Below are 8502 nucleotides of genomic sequence, written 5' to 3'. Positions count from 1 at the left end.
AGAGTGACATAAGCTTAAACCCTAGTTTATCCATTGTTTCGTAAGGGGCTGATTTGGATCCACTAGTTTAATGCTATGGTTAGAATCTGTCTTAATTCTTCTTTCGGAGTTGCGGATGCTTGCGAGAGGGGTTAATCATAAGTGGGATGCTTTTACAAGTAAGGGAAGTACCCAAGCGCCGGTCCACCCACATATCAAACTATCAAAGTAACGAACGCGAATCATATGAACATGATGAAACTAGCATGACAGAAATCCCCGTGTGTCCTCGGGAGCGTTTTTCCTCCTATAAGACTTTGTCCAGGCTTGTCCCTTGCTACAAAAGGGATTGGGCCACTTTGCTTCACCGTTGCTACTTTTGTTACTTGTCGCTTGCTACGAATCATCTAACCACATAATCACTTGTTACCGACAATTTCAGTGCCTGCAGATTTTACCTTGCTGAAAACCACTTGTCAGATCCTTCTGCTTCTCGTTGGGTTCGACACTCTTACTTATCGAAAGGACTACGATTGATCCCCCATACTTGTGGGTCATCAAGACTCTTTTCTGGCGCCGTCGCCGGGGAGTGAAGCGCCTTTGGTAATTGGAAGTTGGTAAGGAAACATTCATATAGTGTGCTGAAATTTATTGTCACTTGTCACTATGGATACTAATCCTTTGAGGGGCTTGTTCGGGGTATCTTCACTTCGAACGGAAGCATAAAGAGTTGCTCCTCAACCTACTGCACCTACTGAAAATATTTGCTTTGAATTTCCTTCGGGTATGCTTGAGAAACTGCTGGCTAATCCTTTTACAGGAGATGGAACATCACATCCAGACTTGCATCTAATCTACGTAGATGAAATTTGTGGTTTATTTAAGCTTCCAGGTTTGCCCGAGGATGAGGTCAATAAGAAGGTATTTCATTTATCTTTGAAGGATAAGGCGTTGACATGGTATAGTCTATGTGATGATACTGGATCATGGGACTACAATCGGTTGAAATTGGAATTTCATCAAAGTTTTATCCTATGCATTTACTACATCGTGATCGTAATTATATTTATAATTTTCGGCCTCATGACAGAGAAAGCATCGCTCAAGCTTGGGGATCAATGTTATATTCATGCCCCAATCATGAGCTCTCGAGAGAAATTATCATTCAGAACTTCTAAGCTCGGCTTTCTCATGATGATCGCACCATGCTTGACACTTGTACCGGTTCTATATTGACTTCAAATGGAATTTATTGGAGAGAATTAAACGCAACTCTGAAGATTGGGAGCTTGAAGAAGGTAAGGAGTCAGGTATGAATTTCACATTTGATTGCGTTAAATCCTTTGTTGAGACAAATACATTTAGTGATTTTAGCGCTAAGTATGGACTTGACTCTGAGATAGTAGCTTCATTGTGTGAATCTTTTGCTGGTCATATTGATCTCCCCAAAGAGAAGTGGTTTAAATATCATCCTCCCTTAGAAGTCAATGTAGTTAAACCCAATTCAGTTGAAGAGAAAGTCATTGCCTATAATGATCCTGTTGTTCCCAGTGCTTACATTGAGAAACCACATTTCCCTGTTAGGATAAAGGATCATTCTAAAGCTTCAACTCTGATATGTAGAGGCTATATTAGAACACCTACACCCCCTGAGCAAATTAGAGTTGAACCTAGCATTGCTATTATCATAGACCTTCTGTCCGACGATGTTGAGGGACATAATATTCACTTTTGTGAAGATGCTCCTAGAATTGCTAAACCTCACGATGGAGACAAACATAGGCATGTTGTTGGCATGCCTGTGGTTTCTATTAAGATAGGAGATCATTGTTATCATGGCTTATGTGACGTGGGTGCTAGTGTTAGTGCGATACCTCAATCCTTATACGATGACATCAAAGATGAGATTGCACCTGTTGAGATAGAACCTATTGATGTCACTATTCAGCTTGCCAATAGAGATACTATCTTGCCTGTGGGAATTGTTAGGTATGTTGAAGTCTTGTGTGGTAAAACGAAGTATCCTGCTGATTTCCTTGTTCTTGCTACCGCACAAGATAGCTTTTGTCCCATCATATTTGGTAGACCTTTGCTCAATACCGTCAATGCTCATATTGATTGTGAGAAGCAAACTATCACTATTGGCTTTGAAGGTGTAGCAATACTTGCTTGAGCATGAAAATGATATGCATATGGATGAAAGGGATGAAATAGATAGAGTTGTCTTAGAACAATATCCTATCCTTAAGAATAACTTGCGTGTTGAACTGCTTGGGGATCCACCCCCACAAAAGGGTGATCCTGTGTTCGAGCTTAAATAGTTGCCTGATACTCTTAAGTATGTCTATCTTGATGAAAAAGAGATATATCTTGTTATAATTAGCGCTAGCCTCTCAGAGCATGAAGAAAAGAAGTTACTAAAAACTCTGAGAAAGCACCGTGCTGCTATTAGATGTACTCTTGATGATCTTAAGGGCATTAGTCCTACTCTATGCCAGCACAAGATTAAAACTGATCCTGATTTCAAACCAGTTGCTGATCACCAAAGGAGATTAAATCCTAAGATGAAAGAAGTAGTAAGAAAAGAAATACTAAAACTCCTTGAAGCGGGTATCATCTATCCTGTTGCTCATAGTGATTGGGTGAGTCCGGTGCATTGCGTCCCTAAGAAGGGAGGCATTATCGTTGTCCCTAATGATAAGGATGAATTGATCCCACGCAGGATTATTACTGGCTATAGGATGGTGATCGATTTTAGGAAATTGAATAAAGCCACTAGGAAAGATCATTACCATTTGCCTTTTATCGACCAAATGCTAGAAAGGCTGTCCAAACACACACACTTCTGCTTTCTAGACGGTTATTCTGGTTTCTCCCAAATACCAGTTGCACAATCTGATCAGGAGAGAACCACTTTCACCTGCCCTTTCCGTACCTTTGCTTATAGACGTATGCCTTTTAGCTTATGTAATGCACCTGCCACCTTTCAAAGATGTATGATGGCTATATTCTCTGACTTTTGTGAAAATATTGTCAAGGTTTTCATGGATGACTTCTCTGTTTACGGGTCTTCCTTTGATGATTGCCTCAGCAACCTTGATCGAGTCTTACAAAGATGTAAAGACACCAATCTTGTCTTGAATTAGGAGAAGTCCCACTTTATGGTTAATGATGGCATTGTCTTAGGACATAAAATTTCTGAAAGAGGTATTGAAGTCGATAAGGCTAAGGTCGATGCAATCGAGAAAATGCCATACCCCATAGATATCAAAGGTATAAGAAGTTTCCTTGGTCATGATGGTTTATATAGAAGGTTCATTAAAGACTTCTCTAAGATTTCTAGGCCTCTTACCAATCTCTTGCAAAAGGATATTCCTTTTGTTTTTGACGATGATTGTGAGGAAGCCTTCGAAATACTTAAGAGGGCTTTGATAACTGCATCTATTGTTCAACCACCTGATTGGAACTTGCCTTTTGAGATCGTTGGTGCTGTTCTAGGGCAAAGAGTCGATAAGAAGTTGAATGTTATTCACTACGCTAGTAATACTCTAGACTGTGCCCAGAGAAACTATGCTACTACAGAGAAGGAATTTTTAGCAGTCGTGTTTGCATGTGAAAAGTTCAGGTCTTACATAGTTGATTCCAAAGTCACTATTCACACTAATCATGCTTCTATTAAGTACCTCATGGAGAAGAAGGACACTAAACCTAGACCTATCAGATGGGTTCTCTTTCTACAAGAATTTGATTTGCACGTTGTCAACAGAAAGGGTGCTGATAACCCAGTAGCAGATAACTTGTCTAGGTTGGAGAACGTTCTTGATGACCCACAACCTATTGATGATAGCTTTCCCGATGAGCAATTGAATGTCATCAATGCTTCACGCAGTGCACCGTGGTATGCTTGTTATGCAAACTATATCGTTGCCAAATACATACCACATAGTTTCAGGTACCAACAAAAGAAGAAATTCTTCTTTGACTTGAGACACTACTTTTGGGATGATCCTCACCTTTATAAGGAAGGAGTATATGGTGTTATTAGACGTTGTGTACTTGAACATGAACAGGGACATATCCTACCGAAGTGTCATTCCGAGGCCTACGTAGGACACCATGCGGGAGATAGAACTGCACACAAGGTATAGCAATCAGGTTTCTATTGGCCCACTCTCTTCAAGGATGCCCGTAAGTTTGTCTTGTCTTGTGACGAATGTCAAAGAATAGGTAATATTAGCAAACGTCAGGAAATGCCTATGAACTATTCACTTGTCATTGAACCATTTGATGTCTGGGGCTTTGATTATATGGGACCCTTTCCAAATTCCAACGGGTATACTCATATCCTAGTTGCCGTTGATTACGTCACTAAGTGGGTAGAAGTTATCCCCACTAGTAGTGCTGATCACAACACCTCTATCAGGATGCTGAAAGAAGTTATCTTCCCTAGATTTGGAGTCCCTAGATATCTAATGACCGACGGTGGTTCACACTTCATTAATGGTGCTTTCCGTAAAACGCTTGCTAAGTAGGATGTTAACCATAGAATTGCGTCTCCCTATAACCCCCAGTCCAGTGTTTAAGTAGAGCTAAGTAATAGAGAGATTAAACTGATTCTGCAAAAGACTATGAACATATCTAGAAAGAATTTGCCTAAGAAGCTCGATGATGCACCGTGGGCTTATAGAACTGCCTATAAGAATAAATGGGCATGTCTCCGTACAAAATGGTGTACGATAAAACATGTCATTTACCTCTTGAGCTAGAGCATAAGTCTTATTGGGCAATCAAAGAGCTCAACTTTGATTTCAAACTTGCCGGTGAGAAGAGGTTATTTGATATTAGCTCGCTTGATGAGTGGAGAACTCAGGCATATGAGAATGCCAAGCTGTTCAAAGAGAAGGTTAAGAGGTGGCATGATAAGAGGATACAAAAGCGTGAGTTCAATGTAGGTGATTATGTCTTGCTATATAACTCTCGTCTAAGATTCTTTGTAGGCAAGCTTCTCTCTAAATGGTAAGGTCCCTATGTTGTTGAGGAAGTATATCGTTCCGGTGCTATCAAGATCAACAACACGGAAGGTAATTGTCCGAGAGTGGTAAATGGGTAGAGAATCAAGAATTATATCTCAGGTACTCCCATAAATGTTGAAAGCAATATCATCAATACCATAACTCCGGAAGAATACCTAAGGGATATTTATCAGCCTGTTTCAGACCCCGAAAACGAAGAGGTATGTGATTCGGTAAGAAAACAGAGTCCAAAACTTTTCCAGTAGGAAATTTTCTCCATTTTGGAATATTTGAAAAAATACAAAAATTGGAAGTAGTCCGGAAAGTGCACGAGGAGGCGACAAGCCTGCATGGCGCGGGCCCACCCCCTGACCATGCCATGAGGGCTTGTGGCCACTTCGTGCGCCTCCCTGACTCTGTTTTCGTGCGGGGTACTCCTTCAAGTCTGAAAAAATCATTATATATACTTCCATTTGGTCTGACCCCTGCATCACGTAGATTTCCTCTGTTTTTCGTTTCGAGCCTGTTTTCTGCCGCAGATTTAGAGCAAGATGTCGTCCTAGGATTTAGAGGGGGAGAGCTATGTGGCTGATTACCTTGCTAACCCCAAGGTCTATGGGGACTTTGATTCTTATGGTTGGACCTCTAACGAGGAAGAAGATTGTGATCCCAAGGGGAAGGAATAAACGAGTTCCGATGAAGAGGAGGCCCCTCTACCTCAACCTGGACGCATGCATGTGGAGTTCAAGAAGTCTAGCCTCCCTGACTCAAGGAAGAATCCTAAGACCTTGTTTATCCCATCTTGTTTCTTGCAGGAGAGTAAGCAGGAATTATGCCAAAGGGTGTCGTAGCTTGAAGAGGAAAATGATGATCTGAGGGAGAAGAATTTTATGCTCAAGTGGAAATTAAACAAGCTCAAGACCTCTTCAACAACTCGACCATCATCACCACCAAAGGAAGACAACTAAACATGGGTATGGGCAATCCCCTTGGCTTGTGCCAAGCTTGGGGGAGTTGCCCCAGTATCGTATCACCATCACATCTTTTGCCTTTACCTTTGTTTTAGTTTTCCTTTTCAGCTTTCTCTTTCTCTAGTAGATTAAAAGTCTTAGTGGTTTAGTATTTAGTTTTGCTTTGTGTCACCCCCGATGTATTCGAGCTCGTGAGCCATATAATAAAGAGTGTCTTAGTTGAAGGGCTTTGCCTCCTGCTATGATCAAAAGAGTGAGAATAGAACAAAAGCATGAAAGATCATGTAATGATCTTATGGGAAGTGATGGCTTCACATATAAAAAGAATGAGGATTGAAACTTGTTGAGGGTAGGCAAACGTAGACCTTGGTCATTGTTGCAATTAATAGGAAGTGATAAAGAAGGAGAGGTTCACATATAAATATATCATCTCTGACACCATCTATGATTGTGAACACTCACTAAACTATTGCATGCCTAGAAGTAGATGTTGGACAAGGAAGACAACATAATGAATTGTGTTTGCTTGGATCCGAACAATGTTATATGATTAGAGATCCCTTAGCATGTGATGATTGCTTCCACCTCACATTAGCCAAACATCCCGCACTAAGTAGAGATACTACTTGTGCATCTATAAACCATCAACCCAGTTTTGCCATGTGAGTCCACCATACCTACCTATGGATTGAATAAGATCCCTCAAGTAAGTTGTCATCGGTGCAAGCAATAAAAATTGCTCTCTAATATGTATGATCTATTAGTGTGTGGAAAATAAGCTTTATACGAACCTGTGATGAGGAAGACATAAAAGCGACAAACTGCATAATAAAGTTCTTTATCACAGGAGGCAATATAAAGTGACGTTCCTCCGCACTAAGAGGACACGCATCCAAACCTCAAAAGCGCATGAAAACCTCTGCTTCCCTCTGCGAAGGGCCTATCTTGTACCTCTACTTTTTTCCCTTGAAAGAGTCATGGTGATCTTCACCAATTCCCTATTTCGCCTTTATCTTGGCTAACGTCATATGCTTGGGAAAGATCTATATTCATATGTCAACTTGGATGTAAGTATTCATGAATTATTATTGTTGACATTACCCTTGAGGTAAGCAGTTGGGAGGCAAAACTGTAAGCCCCTATCTTTCTCTGTGTCCAGCTGAAACTTTGATCTCATGAGTACCACGTGAGTTGTAGCAATTGTAGAGAACGAAAGAATGATTGAGTATGTGGATTTGCTTTACAAGCTCTTATTTGACTATTTCTGATGTTGTGATAAATTGCAATTGCTTCAATGACTAAAGGCTATCGGTTGTTACTTCTCGGTAAGGTTCTTGATCCATGCTTTACTTTGCGAAGGAATTATCACTTTAGCATGAGATATTATATGTTGGTATTGCTGTTCTGATCTTGATCATGATGCATGCATGTTCGTATCTTGTTTTGTCGACACCTTTCTCCCTAAACATGTGGACATATTTATTGAGCTAGGCTTTCGCTTGAGGACAAGCGAGGTGTAAGCTTGGGGGAATTGATACGTCCATATTGCATCATGTTTTCATGTTGATATTTATCGCTTCTTGGGCTGTTATTTCACTTCACGGTACAATTCTGATGCCTTTTCTCTCTTATTTTGCAAGGTTTACATGAAGAGGGAGAATGCCGGCAACTGGAATTCTCGCGTGAAAGTGGAGCAAAGTTGAGACACCTATTCTGCGCAACTCCAAACACCGTAAAAATCAACCAGGATTTTTTTCCGGATTTATAGAAAATACTGGGCCGAAGAAGTGCCAGAGGGGCGCAGGGGGTTGGCCACAAGCCTGCACGGCGCGGCCACCCCCCAAGGCCGTGCCATGAGGGCTTGTGGGCAGCCTGCTGGCCCACTTGCCCCCCTCTTCTGCTATATGAAGGGTTTCGTCTGGAAAAAAATCAAGGAGGAGCTTTTTCGTGGTTTCTCCGCCGCCACGAGGCGGAATTTGAGCAGAACCAATCTAGAGCTCTGGCAAGATGATCCTGTCGGGGAAACTTCCCTCCCGGAGGGGGAAGTCGTCACCATCGTCATCACCAACACTCCTCTCATCGGAGGGGACTCGTCACCATCAACATCTTCATCAGCACCATCTCATCTCCAAACCCTAGTTCATCTCTTGTAACCAATCTACGTCTCGCGACTATGATTGGTACTTGTAAGGTTGCTAGTAGTGTTGATTAATCTTTGTAGTTGATGCTAGTTGGATTACTTGGTGGACGAGTTTATATTCAGATCCTTGATGCTACTCATTACCTCTCTGGTCATGAATATGATTATGCTTTGTGAGTAGTTAATTTTGTTCGTGAGGACATGGGATAAGTCATGCTAATAGTAGTCATGTGAGTTTGGTATTCGTTCGGTAATTTGATATGTTGTATGTTGTTTTTCCTCTAGTGGTGTTATGTGAACGTCGACTACATAAAACTTGATCATTATTTGGGCCTAGAGGAAGGCATTGGGAAGTAGTAAGTAGATTATGGGTTGCAAGAGTGACAGAAGCTTAAACCCT

This window comes from Hordeum vulgare, chromosome 2H, assembly GCF_904849725.1.
Source record: "Hordeum vulgare subsp. vulgare chromosome 2H, MorexV3_pseudomolecules_assembly, whole genome shotgun sequence".
NCBI classification, from domain to species: Eukaryota; Viridiplantae; Streptophyta; class Magnoliopsida; order Poales; family Poaceae; genus Hordeum; species Hordeum vulgare.
Note: the sequence above shows the minus strand (reverse complement) of the source record.